Source organism: Lepidochelys olivacea (assembly GCF_965140295.1).
Source record: "Lepidochelys olivacea isolate rLepOli2 genome assembly, chromosome: 2".
In the NCBI taxonomy this organism is placed as follows: Eukaryota; Metazoa; Chordata; order Testudines; family Cheloniidae; genus Lepidochelys; species Lepidochelys olivacea.
The window spans coordinates 247,638,476-247,658,671 of NC_140412.1; the positions used below are offsets into that span (position 1 = coordinate 247,638,476).

General features: G+C 39.1%; 1 protein-coding gene and 1 long non-coding RNA gene across 3 annotated transcripts in view; one reads left to right on the forward strand and one right to left on the reverse strand.

The window, feature by feature from the left end:
* The window catches only part of ADARB2 (adenosine deaminase RNA specific B2 (inactive)), a 434,991-nt gene that overhangs the window by 225,133 nt on the left and 189,662 nt on the right, over positions 1 to 20,196 (forward strand). The gene's annotated exons all lie outside the window — the stretch shown is intronic.
* The window catches only part of LOC311516380, a 28,174-nt gene that overhangs the window by 6,866 nt on the left and 1,112 nt on the right, over positions 1 to 20,196 (reverse strand). The window contains exon 2 of the long non-coding RNA XR_014710397.1: positions 19,209 to 19,298. This is a non-coding gene — a long non-coding RNA (uncharacterized lncRNA). The remainder of the gene's footprint in view (positions 1 to 19,208; positions 19,299 to 20,196) is intronic.

The following is a 20,196-nucleotide window of genomic DNA, read 5'->3' on the forward strand; positions in this document are numbered from 1 at the left end:
GACACAAGGAAGAAAGGAAAGCAGCAGAATACGGACCCTGGACTTCAGAAAAGCAGATTTTGACAACCTGAGGGAACTGATGGGCAGGATCCCCTGGGAGAATAACATGAGGGGGAAAGGAGTCCAGGAGAGCTGGCTGTGTTTTAAAGAATCCTTATTGAGGTTACAGGGACAAACCATCCCGATGTGTAGAAAGAATAGTAAATATGGCAGGCGACCAGCTTGGCTTAACAGTGAAATCCTTGCTGATCTTAAATACAAAAAAGAAGCTTACAAGAAGTGGAAGATTGGACAAATGACCAGGGATGAGTATAAAAATATTGCTCGGGCATGCAGGAGTGAAATCAGGAAGGCCAAATCACACCTGGAGTTGCAGCTAGCAAGAGATGTTAAGAGTAACAAGAAGCGTTTCTTCAGGTATGTTAGCAACAAGAAGAAAGTCAAGGAAAGTGAATGAAGGAGGCAACCTAGCGACAGAGGATGTGGAAAAAGCTAATGTACTCAATGCTTTTTTTTGCCTCTGTCTTCACGAACAAGGTCAGCTCCCAGACTATTGCACTGGGCAGCACAGCATGGGGAGGAGGCGACCAGCCCTCTGTGGAGAAAGAAGTGGTTCGGGACTATTTAGAAAAGCTGGACGTGCACAAGTCCACGAGGCCGGATGCATTAAGTGCTAAAGGAGTTGGCGGATGTGATTGCAGAGCCATTAGCCATTATCTTTGAAAACTCATGGTGATCGGGGGAGGTCCCGGATGACTATGAAAAGGCTAATGTAGTGTCTATCTTTTAAAAAGGGAAGAAGGAGGATCCGGGGAACTACAGGCCAGTCAGCCTCATCTTAATCCCTGGAAAAATCATGGAGAAGGTCCTCAAGGAATCAATTCTGAAGCACTTAGAGGAGAGGAAAGTGATCAGGAACAGTCAGCATGGATTCACCAAGGGCAAGTCATGCCTGACTAATCTAATTGCCTTCTATGACGAGATAACTGGTTCTGTGGATGAAGGGAAAGCAGTGGACATGTTGCTCCTTGACCTTAGCAAAGCTTTTGACACTGTCTCCCACAGTATTCTTGCCAGCAAGTTAAAGGAGTATGGGCTGGATGAATGGACTATAAGGTGGATAGAAAGTTGGCTAGATTGTCGAGCTCAATGGGTAGCGATCAATGGCTCCATGTCTAGTTGGCAGCTGGCATCAAATGGAGTGTCCCGGGGTCGGTCCTGGGACCGGTTTTGTTCAATATCTTCATAAATGATCTGGAGGATGGTGTGGATTGCACCCTCAGCAAGTTTGCAGATGACACTAAACTGGGAGGAGAGGTAGATACGCTGGAGGGTAGGGATAGCATACAGAGGGACCTAGACAAATTGGAGGATTGGGCCAAAAGAAATCTGATGAGGTTTAACAAGGACAAGTGCAGAGTTCTGCACTTAGGACAGAAAAATCCAATGCACCGTTACAGACTAGGGACCGAATGGCTCGGCAGCAGTTCTGCAGAAAAGGACCTAGGGGTTACAATGGACAAGAAGCTGGATATGAGTCAACAGTGTGCTCTTGTTGCCAAGAAAGCCAATGGCATTTTGGGATGTATAAGTAGGGGCATCACCAGCAGATCGAGGGACATGATCGTTCCCCTCTATTCGACACTGGTGAGGCCTCATCTGGAGTACTGTGTCCAGTTTTGGGCCCCACACTACAAGAAGGATGTGGAAAAATTGGAAAACGTCCAGCGGAGGGCAACAAAAATGATAAGGGAACTGGAACACATGAGTTATGAGGAGAGGCTGAGGGAACTGGGGATGTTTAGTCTGCGGAAGAGAAGAATGAGGGGGGATTTGATAGCTGCTTTCAACTACCTGAAAGGGGTTCCAAAGAGGATGGCTCTAGACTGTTCTCAGTGGTAGCAGATGACAGAAGAAGGAGTAATCGTCTCAAGTTGCAGTGGGGGAGATTTAGGTTGGATATTAGGAAAAACTTTTTCACTAGGAGGGTGGTGAAACACTGGAATGCAGTTACCTAGAGAGGTGGTGGAATCTCCTTCCTTAGAAGTTTTTAAGGTCAGGCTTGACAAAGCTCTGGCTGGGATGATTTAGTTGGGGATTGGTCCTGCTTTGAGCAGGAGGTTGGACTAGATGACCTCCTGAGGTCCCTTCCAACCCTGATATTCTATGATTCTATGACTGTGAAATGCTTAAGGAGATTAGAGAGGCTACAAAAATAGAAAACTCAATAATAATGGGGGTTTCAACGATCCCTATATTGACTTGGAATATATCACTTTAGGATGGGATGCAGAGATAAAATTTCATTAATAACTGTTTCTTGGAGCAGCTAGTCCTGGAAACCACACGGGGAGAGGCAATTCTTGATTTAATCCCAAGTGGTGCACAGGATCTGGTACTAGAGGTAAGTAGAGAAGAATATAGCTCAGTAATAGTGACTATAATGTAATTAAATTTAATGTTGTAAGGGATAAAATACCAAAGAAACCTACCACAGTCGCATTTAACTTCAAAAAACGGAACAACACAAAAATGAGGAAGATAGTCAAATGGAAATTAAAAGGAACAGTCACAAGAATCAGGTTTCAGAGTAGCAGCCGTGTTAGTCTATTCGCAAAAAGAAAAGGTCTACTTGTGGTACCTTAGAGACTAACAAATTTATTTGAACATAAGCTTTCCTGAGCTATAGCTCACTTCATTGGATGCAGTCACAAGAATGTAATGCCTGCATGCTGCATGGAAACTTTTTAAAACCACCATAACAGATGCTCAAACTAAATGTTTACCCCAAATAAAAAAAAAAAAACAGTAAGAGGGCCAAAAAAAAAATGCCACCATGGCTAAACAATAGAGTAAAAGAGGTGGTCAGAGACGAAAAGACATCTTTGAATAATCAGAAGTCAGATTCTACTGAGGAAAATAGAAAGAAGCATAAATTCTGGCAAGTCAAATGTAAAAGTATAATTAGGCAGGCCAAAAAAAAAATTGAAGAGCAACTAGCAAAAGGCACAAAAACTAATAGCAAAAAAATATGTTAGTACATCAGAAGCAGGAAGTCTGCCAAACAGTCATTGATCAAGGTGATCAAGGTGATCAAGGAGCACTCAAGGAAGATAAGGCCATTATGGAGAAGGTAAATTAATTCTTTGAATCAGTCTTCACTGCACAGGATGTGAGGGAGTTTAGGTGGCAAATCTGAGGAACTGTCCCAGGTTGAGGTGTAAATAGGGGAGGTTTTGGAACAAATTTGTAAATTAAATAGTAATAAATCAACAGGACTAGCTGGTATTCACCCAAGAGTTCTGAAGGAACATGAAATTGCAGAACTACTAACTGTGATATGTAACCTATCACTTAAATCAGTCCCTGTACTTGATGTCTGGAGGATAGCTAATGTGAAGCTGATATTTTAAAAAGGCTCCAAAGGCGAACCTAGCAATTACTGGCCAGTAAGTCTAACTTCAGTTGAAATTGGTTGAAATTTTAGTAAAAAGCAGAATAATCAGACACTTCGCTCTACACAATATGTTGGGAAAGAGTCAATGCAGCTTTTGTAAAGGGAAATCATCCCTCACCAATTTATTATAATTTTTTGAGGGGTCAACAAACATGTGGACAAGGGTGATCCTGTGGCTATAGTGTACTTGGACTTTCAGAAATCCTTTGATAAGGTCCCTCACCAAAGGCTGTGAACCAAAATAAGCAGTCATGGGATAAAAGAGGAATTCCTTTCATGGATCAGTACCTAGTTAAAGGAAGGAAACAAAACAGGAATAAATGGTCATTTTTCACAGTGGAGAGAGGAACATAGCGGAGTGCCCCCAGGATCTGTACTGGGACTAGTGCTGCTCAACATATTCATGAATGATCTGGAAAAAGGGGTAAATAGTGAGGTGACAAAGTTTGCAGATGATACAAAATTACTCAAGCTAGTTAAGTCCAAAGCTGACTGCAAAGAGTTACAAAGGGATCTCACAAAACTGGGTGAGTGGGCAACAAAATGGCAGATGAAATTCAGTGTTGATAAATGCAAAGTATTGAACATTGAAAAACATAATCCCAAAGACACATACAAAATGATGGACACATAACTAAATTAGCTGTTACCACTCAGCAAAGAGCTAGTTCTCTGAAAACATATGCTTACTGTGCAACAGCAGTCAAAAAAAAGCTAAGAGAATGTTAGGAACCATTAGGAAAGGGATGGATAATAAGATAGAAAATACCATAATATCACCATGTAAATCCATGGTATGCCCACACCTTGAATACTGCATGCAGTTCTGGTCACCCTATGTCAAAAATATATGTTAGAATTTGAAAAAGTACAGAGAAGGGCAGCAAAAATTATCAGGGGTTTAGAACAGCTTTTGTATGAGGAGAGCTTAAAAAGACTGGGACTGTTCAGCTTGGAAAGGAGACAGCTATGGGGGGATGTGACAGAGGTCTATAAAATCTTGACTGATGCACAGAAAGTGAATAAGGACGTGTTATTTACCCCTTCACAAATCACAAGAAACAGAGCTCGGCTGACGAAATTAACAGGCAGTCGGTTTAAAATAAACATAAGGAAGTGCTTCTTCACACAAAGCACAGACACCTATGGAAGTCATTGCCGGGGGATGTTATGAAGCCCAAAAGTATAACTGGGTCCAAAAAAGAATTAGATAAGATCATGGAGGCTATTAGCCAAGATGGTCAGGGATGTAACCCTCTGCTCTGGACATCCTTAAACCTCTGACTGCTAGAAGCTGGGACTGGATGAGAGGGGTTGGATCACGTGGTACATTTCTCTGTTCTGTTCACTCCCTCTGGCACCAGCCACTGTCAGAAAGCACCATACAGGGCTAGATGGACCATTGGTCAGACCCATTCTTCTATTCTTAACTTGCCTCAGATAATATGTCAACATCTTCGACAGTTATCCTAGCACTATTTTCTTATACAGTATCATGGTCTTGATGTTATTTTACCTTTAAAATATAATATCAATCTGTTCTTTGATTAGCCTGATAAATATTCTTCGTTTTAAGACTGTCCACTTTAGAAAGCATGGAAATAGAGATGAAGAGATGAACAAAATATTTCACAACTCTTTATGACTAGCAGGCATTTACCTCAAGGGAAGACTGTGGAACTTATTTTAAGCAGGATTGTCCTATTTATGATTTATAGGTCTGGTATCCCTGTAGTCTTATTTTTATGCCTCCGGTGTTCACGCAGATAATGGGATCAGTGCATGTAATTTCAACTCTTTCAAAAGAATTCATAACCCTTTTCAAGCTCTTGTTCACTACAAGTCACTTGTATGCCAATTTTGGTAATAATCAGCCACCTAACTTGACAATATGCTAATATAATTGTTGCTTGTAGTTTAGTAGCTGATATTATATCCTTTCACCTTGAGGTCTGATTCTAGATTCAATTGAGGCTATTAAGGACTAGCCCTACTTAGTACACACAATCTTTTTGTGGGTCTACCAGTGAGCAGTGCTGTAGGAAAGGGTTTTTGAGAGCTTTCATGATAAAAACCTGTTTACAGAGGTCTATAAATTGTTGGTGTCAATGTGTTGCAGCTTGATTGTTGTAAAAACACAAGTGAATGGGAGGTTGCACATTGTGGCATATCTTTTAAATGAAGTTTTACAAAATCTGTTAGTGTTTCTTTTTTAAATGGCAGCAGACTCTCATTGACCTTCACTTTTTTATATTTTGCAACCCAAAATCGTCCACAACTAAGGCTGTATAGCAAATGCTAGAGTGACATCCCATGCTAGTAAAACATAATTAGTTTTACAAAATGTACCACAATGTGCCTCCTACCATATCATGAATTCTGAGGTAGTAACACGAGGGAAACAGCAGCTGAGTGCACACACGTTTTCTGACTTTTTTTTTATATGCATATTTGTATACAAATGCGGAAAGTTTGAGGGCTAGTGTAAATTAGCATAACTCCATGGAGATCAGCCAAGCTGCTTCTCTTTACACCAAACTAAAGTTCTGGGCCTCCGTTTCCAAAGAATTTAGAATGACAGAAAATATGTTATGATTTATTGAGCCAAGTTTTTATCTGGTCTTAAGAAAGTTTTATTTGTACCCTGTATTTGTATGGTACCTATGTGCAAATAATTGCAGGTGGAAGGTAGATGCCCACTTATCTAACTGTGCACCTTTAATCAGGTATGTAGCAATTGAGACAGGTGAAATTATGCCCACAAATAACTGCAAAAATTTCTAGGGCCACGTAGGATCATAGTCACACGGAAAGTGGCATGCAAAGTCATCGGGTCCATCTCTGTGATCCAAACACAATCCCCAGTAATAGTGAGTTATGAACGGGAGTGACTCATATGGATCATGAGGATATGACTGAAATTTGCTCCAAAGGACAAGTATGGGGAACAGTTTCGTATGTATAAATAACTGGTGTTAGCATATTTAAGTCAGGCTCTTACGTCATTAGAATTTTGTTTTTGAAGAACAGGACTAAGAAAAATCAAATGGGCCTGCACAATCTCCGTATGTAGAAGTCCCATGGAAGTCAGTGAGGGATCTGCATGATGAGGCCTTGTTGACTCTGGCCAATTATAAGTACCCAGTTCATTAATAACCAATCCAGCTTCCAAACCACACAAGTCAACAGAAACTCTCTTTGTCTGACCAGGAAGTCAAATGAATTCTTTACTGAATCTGGCCCTCTGTGTCTAAGATATCACATAATTTCTAACATACATTTCTAGATTTAATCATAATGACTTGTTTTTATATACAATGCGCAAACATCAGAAATTCAGTGCATTTTGAAGCCTATTTCTGGTTATGTAGGTGTGCAGGAGTGCATCAAGTAGTACTCCTTTTCTTTTTGCGGATACAGACTAACACGACTGCTACTCTGAAACCTGTCATTATGCAAGGCACTGAATTTAGCCGTATGGAGTGGAAATCTATCGACTTCATGAAAAAACTCATACAGATACAGACAGACATCATCTTCCTTTCCCCACTGTATTTTCCACTGAATGCATCCAATGAAGTGAGCTGTAGCTCACGAATTAAATAAATTTGTTAGTCTCTAGGGTGCCACAAGTACTCCTTTTCTTCAAGCAGTCCTATTAGTGGCATAGCTGACCCCTGACATCTAACACAATGAATGTCTCCTGCCACTCAACCTATTTAGTAATGGGAGAGATCATGTCAAAGCACTTCTCTCACCTACAGCACAATTAGAATCAGCAGACTTGAGGAGGAGAGGGGACAACTTAGAATTCCAGGGTGCACACTAGTCATCAGCTAAACTACTACTGAGATTGAGAGGCTTCTTCAAAACAGGACATGAATTTAAATGAGGATTTACTATCTGAGAAGTCTTCTAAAAATAAGAATTGTATAATAGCAATAATTTACAAAAAGCAGCCTCTAAAATCACCCATCCAAAGGCACAAAAGCTCTAACTATTGTCGCAGACACCCTTTTAGGTAACTGGAAATAATACATTAATTAGTTCATTGTAAGAAAAACAAAATGATCCATTTTTGGTAGAGGAAATAAAATAAGCTGCGGGGGGGAGAGGGGGGGAATGTATGTGGTTTTTCACTCCTCTTTGGAATTTCCACAAATATATGGATTCCCTTCCCTGGAAAAAGGAATATACGGGGCTGAGATTACTAACTAGTCTATAACAAATGAAACCAGGTAACAACTGCACAGATTCAAATGATTGTCTGATAGACTTGACAGTTTCTACTTAGCAGAGTGCTTCCACTGACACTGCCAAGTAAGCTTAGAAACTAGGCTGTCACACAATGTAGGAAGAAGTTTTAATCATTAAAGATCTGTACAGAAGGAGCATTTGTAACTAGTCTGCCCTCTTCAGTATTGCCTGACTGACAGCATCTGGCTTGTGTTCACAGTAGTAAAATACCTTTTTATAGTATTGCATCATTTTTTATTAACACAATATTACAAAATTTTGCATTTATCCTTAAACTCTGTGATTCAATATATGCTGTGTAGGACACATTATATTATGGCGGTGCTAGATGAGATACACATTTCTATGGTAATAACTCAAATTTTATAAAAATAAGAAGAAATGGAAATTGGTGCAATGACTTTAATCCATTGATACAACAGTGCTTTGCCTCAAAATGGTTTGTGTTTAAATTACATGCATTCTCAGGGAAAACTTTTCTTATATATTTAGATGCTAGCCTTTGTGCGTAAACACCAAAAATGTTTCATTACAATTCAGTGATAATGTTATTTTTAAATGGTTCCTGCAATTTATCATTTAAGAAACTGCCTGTAATTTAAAGGTATGCTTCCTTAGAGGTTTTGTTGTTTGTTTGTTTTGATTTGATTTGATTTTAGTTTGTAAAAAATCAAGCCTTTATAGGGCGAAAGAAAAAAACACCCTACGTGTTAATATAAACAGGAAATATTTTTGAAAGCTTGAGTTCTGATCCTGCAATAATAAACAGTAAATCCCTGACCACTATAATTTGTACAGATCCATGCAAAATTGGGGCCTAGCTACTCATTAGCATAAAAACCCCTTGTTATCTATTTGTGTTATGGTTGCTCCCAAAGGCACCAGTCTTGACTGGACCCTGTTGTGCTAGGTGCTGTACAAACCTGTAGGGGGCAGAGATGAATCTCTGCAGGTGCAAGAGTAAGCCCATTGTCCAGTTAGGGAGCATACGGTTTGATGTCCTTGTGCTCTGAAGCTGCGAAGGTACGTTTGGGCTTGCTGGTTGCCTAGCCCTGTTACACTCACAATTAGCTTTGGTGGAAATTGAAAATGTGCTTGTCAAGGTTCCAGTGAGCCCTTCTGTTTAACAGTTTGAATTTTCCCTCACACGGAGGGTCTATATAAGGCCCTCACCAGCACCCAAGTCCTTCTTGCTCTGTGGGAGAGACCTCAGGCAGTTCATTCAGGGTCCATTTCTCTGCATTCCTTGTGCTCAGAGTGGGATGGGCTCTGCTTCCACCCCAAAGAGGCTGGTACAGAGGGTGCTTTTTGAAAAGGGGCTAATGGATCAGCAGTCTGGGCAGATCCGATGTCCCTAATATTAGGTGTAAGTGGTGCAGGGAGTCTTACAGCCATTATTCCAACCTCTAAGATGTAGTAGTAGGCTCAGAGGGACAGTGTTGCAGCCCCTTGGCCCTGGGTGGCAATCGTTACAATAGAGCCATTTCAGAACCAGACCCCCATTCCTGGGCATTGTGCAAACACAGAGGAGGATGTGATCCCTATTCTGGAGGTCTCTACCCATGTGCTTTGTGCACGTCACTTGCACGAGCCTGACTGTTCTGTAAATTTCACCTTATCTATGCTCTTTGCGGCTGCTGCTATGTACCAATTCCAAGCCAGTTTTGTTGAGTAATATCACAAAGCCTGACATTTATTTTTTGTCCCAGATATCCAAATCTCCCGGTGCAAGCAAACTAAGGGTCAGTGTGTTATTCCTGGACACCTGTTGTACACTGGAGGTGGCTGGCTGGTGTTCTCCAACTGCCCCTTTTTGAAATTTTACTACTGAGCTGAAGGGAGGGCTGAAGTGATTTTCTTGCTCATAACAAGGTTCACCCTACCTTTAAAATATAAACATTTCCAACGAAGCGCCCTAATAGAATCTAACTCATGCTTACACAGTGTGGTTGTCTGTCTACCTTTAGTGGCTGGCCCACATGGAGGTTTATGAGTCTGTACAGCCTTTTTAACAGATCTCAATCTTTTAGCTGAGGCACTGGGTACTCATGGTCTTAAATCCAGAGGTCCCAGACTCCATCCCTAACGACAACTCACCCAGAAGCATGAGATTACATACATTTGTTTTCCAAGTGGATCTGCTGCTCTTCCTCTAGCCCACCCACCTATGTAGCCTTCCTATAAAGGTTGGAACAGAAACCAATTGCCAGGCACACTCTGTGACCACTAAACCAGCTGACATTCTTGCACAGTCCCTAGCAAGCCCCTTAACTAGTGTGGTGAGCTTCGTGTCAGCAGGCCACAATGAGAGTGAATTTCATCCTTAGCACACAGGTCAGTGCAGAAATGCTTTGGCTGTACATTAACAATAGAGTAGTTGACGTCTGCATGTTTAAAATGAGACACAACCATGGTGACCATGCTTGCGTGGATACAAAGATGGACTTGCCCATGCATGCGAATGCTGTATGAATTTATGATGTGCAAGTGAGACGTGAACCGAACTGACGTTACATTTGGCAAAATGCTGTGCAAAGCAATATTGGGAGGGTTCATCCAGCTTTACTGCACAGTAATCTTTTAAAACCACATTCATAAGAGGGCATCGAATATTATAGTACTCATTTTTAAATCTAATATAAAAACTGTGGATAGAAAGCTTTTACTTTCCTAAGAAGCAAATGTCAAGGCCTTTAGCAAAAGAGACTATTTTATTTTCTTGTTTCTGAAGACTGGTGCCTTTTTTTAAAAAGGCGCCTTCTAAACTTAGCTGCATTGGCAGTGAGTTATAGCTTAGGAAAAGAATAAAATGAATCTTGAAAATTCCTTCATTTCTCAATTTATGGGAAGTGAAAGGCTCTTTTGATAACTTTTCCCTTCACATCTCTAATAGCAGACAACAGAGTCGCTTATTCAAATGAACCAAAACCAATCAATCCTGCTGATGTATTTATCCAAATATGTAATGACCACATTTTCCAAACTGCACCAAAACAGATATGGTGAGATTACTACAAAGTGTCACTCAGAACGAAATATAAGGCTTGGTATAGAACATCTTCTAAGAGAGCCTTCTCCAGTATACAGTCAATAATAAATCAATGTGCTGCAGGGTTACATGAAGCAGCTGCATTTTCATCACAGAAAATAAGGTCTTTTCACCTAGATGAAATTGATGATTTAAAGGAAGAATGTAAAACTTGAAATGACAGTTCAGGTACGTCCCATTCCTTGGGGAAATTTAGATGTACCTAGGCGCATGAAGAGTACTATTACTGATTTACCCTGTTCCAATTTAAGATATTCTTTGGGAAGCCAAAATTAAGCGTTACGTCCTATTACCGTATTTATCCTAAAGAGTTGAGTGAAATCCTGGTTCCACTGATGTCAATGGCAAAACTCCCATTGACTTCAATGAGGCCAGCATCTCGCTCAATAGCAGCCTTGGGCCTATGCTACTTATGCACTTTCATAATGTCTCTGGCACTTAATGGCCCTATGGCCATCCTCCTGACCCAAAAGAGTGGACATGTCCTGGGCATGCCAAAGCGGAAGGATAGTCACAAGTGGAGAAGGAGCTGGATAGGTACCCACATGTTTTATTTCACTTAGGGCTTTACAAAATCTGAGGCCAGCCCTGCGTGTTAACAGAACCAACTTGTCAGTCAGTAAATACCAAATGCTCTTAGCACAAGATTGGCATCAATGTTAGGCTGCTGATTAAAACCAGCCAAATCTTAGAATAGCAACCAGCCAAATGTTATCCTTACTTAATGACAACTGCCATTTCAGCAACCAGTTTTACCCACCTCTTGTGTGACTTTTGAAGCAGAAATAAATATCTTCATCTACATTCAGTAGTAAAGTTCCTTCAGAAAAATGGTTTTAGACTAATCTAAAAAAATAATGAAAAGTGCTACTGGAAAATTGCAGGTTGCTTACTATTGTTCCCTAGTGTTCAAAATATTCAGTCAATTTATAGACAGTTCATAAATGTAAGTGGCTTCTGAAGAGCTGCTTGTATTTGCATAAAAGTATTCATTCTGTTCATAAAAGAGGCTGACAATTTTTAAAGATTTATTTCCATCATAAAAAGATGTTACATTACAAAGGCTTATGATTGGTGCAATGAACCTAAAATATCTTCCTGCCTTTTCCTAGTTGATAAATCATTCTAGCCAATTCAGCTAACATTTACTTGGTTAATAGGACATACATAACCAGGCAAAAAAGTGAACTCAGCAATCAAAATTTAACAAAATAACGTACATAGGGAGCATTTTTAAGCTACTGTGAAAGTTACCCATTGTATCAGGCAGAGCAAACACCTCTGTGTGTGTGTACATACATTGAAATTTTGCTTCAGAGTGCAGCTGAAAATGACACTGAAAATATAACCCCTTCATAGGTCAGATTAAAAAGTCACAGACTGATTCTCTTAATTGTGTGCTTTCCATTTGTCCTTCAGATTTTGGCTAGATCTTAAAGAATTAAGATGGCACAGAAGAAGAAATCTGCAGAAACTCAAAAAACAAAAAAACCAACAACAACAACAAAAGCACCCCACACATAACTCAGTTCTCCCATCATGCACCAACTTCAGCCTGCAGTACTTTTATCTTTCTTTCTTTTTTCATGGAGATCTACTGGCAACTACAGAAGCAAACTAGATCATTTCCATACCTGCTGTGGTCCTATATTTTGCAGCAAGCAGAGATTTATAAAAAACCTTAACATACTGATTCCCACCAGAAGTAATCCCTGAAGAAATAAAAGGTTTGCAAAAAAAAAATCTGCCACATCAATTTTGCACTAATGCAAACACCAGTAGACAAGTAAGGAATTTTCAGATGAAGTTTTATTTGGTTGACCCTGATGGAATTTCTGTATGACATTAAAAAAAAAGTGTCCAGGGTTGTGATGGCATATAAAGTTTAAATCAAATTATGCTACACTTGATTGGCTTCTCAGATACCTTGATCAAACTTTCTAGGTTTGGAAGCAAAACTGATAAAATTCTGCCCAATTGATTCTGATTCCCTGTCTGACAGGAAATCTCATGGCAAAGTCTATTCTCATGAGGTTCCAGACAAGTTTTGTTTTCGCAATAGTTATCTATTATTCAAGATGACAGGCAGGGTGAGGATTTAGAGAGGACGGTCCAGTCTCTTTGCCAACAGAATCCCCAGATTCTGTCCAGATTGTCATTCTGCCCAGATTGTCACTAAGGGTAACATTTGATGCCTTGATTTCTGTTGTATGAATATTTGTCCCCTGGAAGTTGATGAAGTACCAGCTCGCTGCATGTGGGACACTTTTAAACTATCAGACAGTAATGACAATCTGCCAATCCTGACCTGGATTGTGCCCCAAAACTATGGAGATGGACTCCTTTTACACACTTATAATAATTTTCAAACCAAGGTCAATAAGTCAAAGATTCAGTGTTAATCTTTTGGAGGGTGGGGGAAAGATGTCTTTTTATAAAAGTTGGAATAGTAACATTTTTGTAGTAAACCAGTGTCCTGTACAACGCATCTGTTCCCTGCAGCAGCTCTGAGCATCCACTGAAACTATTTTCTGGAACATGATATCATTTAGCACGCACCAAGGCTATGTGTTTAGCAGCAGTCTGAAAAGTCTAAATTGTGTGAGAACAGCTCATTATCAGATTAGACCTTCTGTGAAATGAGCCACATTATGGCCTGTCTAATCCCCAAACCATTCAGCACAAAATATGCTTTGCAGTCATAGAAGGGTATCCTCATTCTTAAGGCGTCTTTCAGCATACCTGCAGTCGGCTTATTATGCAGCTTAATTTTTTTTTTGTAAACATAAGAAAAGACTTGTCTACAATATGCAACGTCAATGTAGATGGTAGACAAGAAATGGGTATAGGAATGGACGGCACATTGGTAACATGCAAGTATGTTCTAATTAATGTATTGGCAGTACTGAAGAAAATGTTTTTCCATAGCTACCTTTTATTTGCAAATTATTGGCTTGATTCTGCAACCCTTATTCACAGAAAACAGCACTGATTCTTGCAAGTAGTGTCATCTGATGTCATGCCACTGCCTAGAGCTCTGTTGGCTGTTGCTCAATATCTTGCTGACAAAACTGTGTGACAGTGGGTCTTGGGAATCGGTTCAAACTAGATTTTGCTCTTTTCCTCACCCGCTTCCTTGTGTAGTTTCAATTAAGTTGAGCTTAATTTAATTCTTAATAAAAATCAGTTGTTACTTTTCTAACTTGCCTCTGGATTCTTTAAACTGAGGTTTTCAAAGCCACTACGGTAACTGGGTGATTCCACATTGATGAGGTAGCTTTGAAAATCTCAACCTTAAATAACTGTTATTTCAAATACTATCGTTTGCTGTCATCTATTGGATAGCACAGAGGATTGAGGATGGGGAAATTCCCAGAGGAACTCAGAGGGCCAAATCCCTACTTGGTGTAAATCAACATACATTGATTTACACTAGCTGAGAATCTGGCCCAGAATTTCAATCAGTTTTATTTCCAGAGACCCAAAAACCTGGTTGCCTTTTTCAAAGTCTTTTTTCAGTTATTAAGGTGATAAGCTAGAGTGAATATACAGGGCTTGTCTAAACTGTCCCACAGTTCAGAATATGGGGATGTGAATAGCAGTGCGCACCAAAGTGACGTGCTGTAACTTCCCCGTGTGCATGCTGCAGACATGAACGAAAAGGTTCCTAGTTCACATTAATGTAATCTTCTTTAACAGGATTAAATTACTGCAAACTAGGAACTGTTTAGTTTGCACCTGCTTATTTAGAATAGCTTAAACTCAGCTTCCCCACTGTATTGGGTTATTTCAGAAGATCAAGTCATGATGACCCAGCTCAACTCTTTAAAAAGCTTTTCTGAACTGTCTGCTTTATTGCCTTTTGAACACAGTAACTAGTTCAATAAATCACATTAGAGGTATTCAACTGTAGTAGATTAAAGTCTTTAAAATACCCCAAACAGAATATGTTTGAGAAGTCTGTCCCATTTTTTTAAGAGATAAAGAAAAAACGATTACTCCAATCAAGATCTGATTCAGAATGCAAAATAACATTAAAAGTAGTCAGAAAAAAGGGAGATAGGATAGAATGCAGAGAAACAAGTTGCAAAACTGAGAACTAACACAGTCAATCTTGTATGATAAAAAATAAATAAAATCAGAGTGGGAAAACATGACATCAAACATTTTGATTCATTGAAAAGGGAGTCAAGGTAAAATTAACATAATAAAGCATAAGGCACAAATTTGTCTTTTAAGCAGAAAACTAGCACAAGGAACTACAGAAAAACACATCTAGCAGTTTAACATTTTAAATGTATTGATCAAACACTATTAAACTTTGTGCTTCCTTTAAGCTTATTACTTCTCTCTGACAAACTCATCCAGTTATGTTATGGCTCCTGTTATAACAGACCAAATATACATATGTCTATTTTAAAATTCAAAGAAGCAGAGCAACAAGTTCATTTCCTATCCTTTGACTCCTAGCTCTGTGGTCTACCATTTCAAAGAATACTCACCTGAATGTAACGACAGTTGGGTACACATGCATGCAGAGTGAAGATAAACAGAGTGCCTCCTACTCAGGTGATTTGTTTTTTTCTTGCAAACACAAAATGTGTGAGGGAGATTACACTGAAATTTCAATTTATAAAAAAAAAAATAAAATCAATCAATCCACTGTTGATGATACTTGAGAACAGCTGGTGGTTTCCACCAGTTACTCCCAAGTGGCCAGCAGTCGCAATTTGTGACTAGCCCTGTCTTCAAACATCTCAGGCCAACCAAAATGTGACAGGATGACAGATAGTCCTCTCAATAGATACTGACAAACAAATTAGTGCAAAGATGCTTTTCATAGCACACCAGATGTGTTGAATTCTATCATATGGAACAAGCAGTGAAAAACTGTCTATGTCCCATCTGTGCTTTTTTTAGTAATCACCGATGCACTAGTTGTGGAATATAAGGCACCGTAAACAGTTCATCTTGTGTTTTACATGTGAAATAAATGGACAAATCCAGGCCTTGGCCTCATCATCAATGTTTAAAACTTTTCTATTTGCAAGACTACCTTACATGCCCAGAAGTTCTATTCAGTAGTTAGGGAACTGTCCATTGGCTGCAATTAGTTGAAAAATTATGCCAATACCAAACAAAGGTTTATGTAAATCAGTTAAAGACTACAAAATTGTGCTTTGTATCTGAACAACATGCTTAAAAAGCTCTAACTTAAAGAACCGCTATTTGGATTTACATCATTTAGTCTCCCAGGCTTATCTCTCCTCAGACTGTTAACCTACACTTAATTCAGAAAGGCTACAACTGAAGCTGTATTAACAGCATTATAATAGACGTGATGGGAGTGAGGGGTCTTGGTGTTTAAAGGACACTGGGCACAATAGCATATACACTGCTAGCTCTACTGTAAATGAAACCAATATCCCCTTGTAAAAATGCACTTTCTGTTGGGCATCATGCCATAAAGGGTCACATTCATTGGGATTGGAGAAGTGTAATATAGGGCAGGATTGGCTCCAAATATCCACAATAAAACAGCACATAAGTATGATGGAGGTGCCTAAGTCTTGTGTTCTGCACAGGGTGAATTTCACCCACTATTTATGCTGATATGAAAATATTACATATCCTCACCCCACTCCCAAAATAGTTTCTTATTTTTAAAATATTTAAAATTAAGAAGACACATTGTAATTGTTGGAAGAGCCTTCCCAGCATCTGGACATCATCATTCACTCAGCTCTGACACTTGGACTCTTAGGTCCTGGTTCATCTCTGTGCCGGAGCTGAGCCTAGCACAGGGAGCATGAGAGGAAGCAATGTGCCTGCCTGATTCCTTGGATTGCACTATCTCTTTTGGGCATTGTGACAGCTGGGAAATAGCTGGGACACAGGAATGCCCTGCCTTGCCCTGCCTACCGCAATGTGCCTCAGCACTGGGGACTCTTTGGGGGAGAAAGGGGAAGACTTTTGGATGAGTTGCAACTTCTTTGCACCAACCACAGAGCACTGAAGAATTTAGCCCTAAATATCATTTATCATTGGTTGTATTGCCATTGGCTGCTGGTCTCACTTCATTCCACCCATCGCCACTTGCAGTCCCTCAGCCCTAAGAGGGACCTCTTTCCCATCATGGTTCTTAGCCTTCTTTTTGTTCTCATTGCTCTTCTCCATCTCCCTTCCATTTCCACTGATCTTCTGAGAGGCAATATCCCATTTGTCTAAACGAAGCTTTCTTTTTTCTTATCCCTTTTTGAAGGACATTGGTTAAACAATTGTGAATCCACCTCCAGTTTATGAAATAACCACAATATAGTAAAGTCAAAATATGATTCTCCTATAATATAATCACTCCCTTTTCTTTATCCCTTGAAGATGGTGCACCTCTTAGCACAGACAGTGCTGATTCCAAGTGCATAAAATATGTAGACATCTTTGCATTCTCTCTCTTTATACATGAGTGTGAGTTTGGGCGTGTGTGTGAGTGTAATATTATCCTTGCCATTTAATTTTCCCTGCTTTTCATTTTGATTCCTTTTTTAGAACAAGGACTTGTCATAATCCATCTGGGATTTTATTCTTCATCATGTAAAAATGTTGCTTGAAGGCCAGTTTCTACTTGGCATTAAGAGACTGAAGATCAGCCTAAATAGAATTTTATAAACCTCTTATATTGAAATCCCCTCAGTTGTAAGTGTACTGTCTCAGTAATTAGATCAATACACCAGACCACTTGTGTTACCAGAATAACATAGGAACTAATTTATATTTTCCATTTGGTATGAACATCCCTCATCAAATAACATGCCTCAGTATCTATGTCATTCGCCCATTGTTGTAGATAACTGTAGATGTAAAATTATTTATAACAACAGCTCCATTAGAAATAAAAACTACTTAAAAAAGAAAATCTAGAATGATGCTATATGGACTAAGGGATAAATTAAAAGTATTTTTCAGTGGTAGGTAAGGGGTTTTTTAATTCTCATTTGATCATTGACAAAAAGCTTCTGACTTGATTGTGAAATGTTTTCTCTTGTGCGTAAATTTCATGCCAGAGATTATTAAAAATTGACTTTGCAGTATTTATTTTACTTATCTACCCCAGCCAGACTGCGCTTAACCTGTAGATTTTGTGAATTATTAAATTTTAAAAGCAATTTGTGTTGGATTTTACACTTCAGCTATGTCTGCAGGGACGTGCTCTTCCAGTCCTAAACCTGGAGCTGAAGCACTTTGATTCATCTTTAATCTAAAGACTTTTTAAAGTGTGTGTTCCAAAGATGTAAGACATAATGATAATCTCCAGTGTAATGCTTAACTAACTGCTTGTTAGTTTTAACATTTAGAAGCATATAATAAAAAATAAAAAGACTAGTTTCAATAGGTTAACCGAGCCATAATGATGCAAAACATAATTCATTAAGGCAGATAACAAGAACTATTCTGGAACATAATGAGAAGCTAATAAAGGTCACTGTGCCTACAAACACATATAGATCACTATTAATTTAACAGTACCAATGCCAAATACATATGCATTTCAAATATGGACTGGAGTCTTCTTAACTGAAACCTGTTGGAGTTGCATATATTTTAAAATGTACAATCAGTTAAACAAATCTCACATGTTTAAATTAAAGATGGGCCCAAGCTACAAATTTTGAATCCAGATCAAGATTCATACTTTGAGGATTGTCATATCTGGAGTGCTTGGATTGGCCATTATATGGCTAGGACCATTCAGTGTCATGAATGGGGCCAAAATTTTGATCACTTCACTAGAATTTGGGGTGTTTGGATCCAGATTTAAGTTTTTAAAAATATATAGCCAAAATTTTCCCAAGTAACATTCGAGTGCCTCTACTTTGGATTATTCAATTTGCTGCACCAGGAGGTAGCCTGATTTTCAGAAAGCTGTGAACTGCCATCTTAAAAATCTAACGTGTATCAAGTTTGGAACCCCAAAATTCCAGCAACCAAAATCAACAGTCAGTTTTGAAAATCTTGGTCTATAGATGTTCATGGAACAACAACAAATCTTGCCCTTTGTTTACATTGAAAATAAACACTAATTTTGTTTTTGCTTAAAACATTGGATTTCTAAAATATGTTTGCTTGTCTCAGTAATTTTGCCAAGAATCATGCAATTGAGATGAATCATCACATTTCCCAAGGCATGCAGGTGCAGGAACAGAAAGAGGCATCGGATAATAACACAATGAATGTATTGCATATAAATGACAAACATTCAGTTAAATGACAACATGACTGGAAAAAAAACCCACACCAAACCACTGTATATAGCTGCTTCCATAAATGCATGTTAAAATGCTGAGACCTGTGAGTGTTCTATCTTGTCAGACACCCCAAATTTGAGGTGAAGTTGCTTTATTCTTAAAGGGGCGCCGGCAAGGTGGATAGATTCAATGTTTGACCTACCTTTTTTTGCTGCTGATTGCAAGATCCATGTAATTATTTATGTGAGGTACTTTTATTGTATCACTGCTTTTTCTTTCCTTCTCTTCTTTGCTAAAAAACAGAACAATAAATTCCAGCAGCCCTCATGAGCACCCTAAAATAACTAGTCTGTGTGTAAGCACAATAAAAGGAAAACAAGTGTAAATAAATAGTTCAATGAGAAAGCAGTAAGATTGTTACTTGACCTTGAGAGCAACCGAGAAAAGAAGATGTACTAAATCCATTTTAGTCAGTGGACTGCCACTGACTAAATCCTCCTGATGGTGGAGGCGCCATCATTTTGAGTTTTTACAATCAAAATGGGTTGTCTTTCTGAAATATGTTCTAAGTCATCCATAAGTTATTGAGGTGGATGAAGGAATTATTGGGTAAAATTCTGTGGCCTTTGTTATACAGGAGGTCGGATGAGAGGATCATACTGGTATCTCCTTGCGTTAAAAATCTGTGAATTCCCCCTACTCATGTACCATTTATGCCTCCTGCCCTTCAAGGCACAACTCTACACCTATCATCCTTCTGGATGAGGAGGACTGACTGATACACTGTCAGTGGCTTTTACTACTTAGCCATTCAAGGGTGACACAAAGCACTTCTGCATCCTATACTCTAGGGGGTGAACATATTGCCTTCACAGCAGACCCAGCACTGGCTAATGTAGTGTACAAGACAATGAAACCAATAATATTTAGGTTGTTTGTTCACAGTACTGTTACTGCTAGCTAATTTGGCAGCAGTGAGATTTTAACCTAAGGAGTGTTCTCAGTTTATTGTAAGATCGAAAGCTAAGATAAAATGCTTTTCCTCTAACATTTTACTTATTGAAAACAATTGTGAAGGGCCTGTGTCATGCATGGGGGACCTGTTACTGATATTTGGGTTCATAAGGGCCATCTCAGAAACCAGATGCACGATTTGGGTGCTAGTATAAGCGGGGGAATAGTCCCGCTAT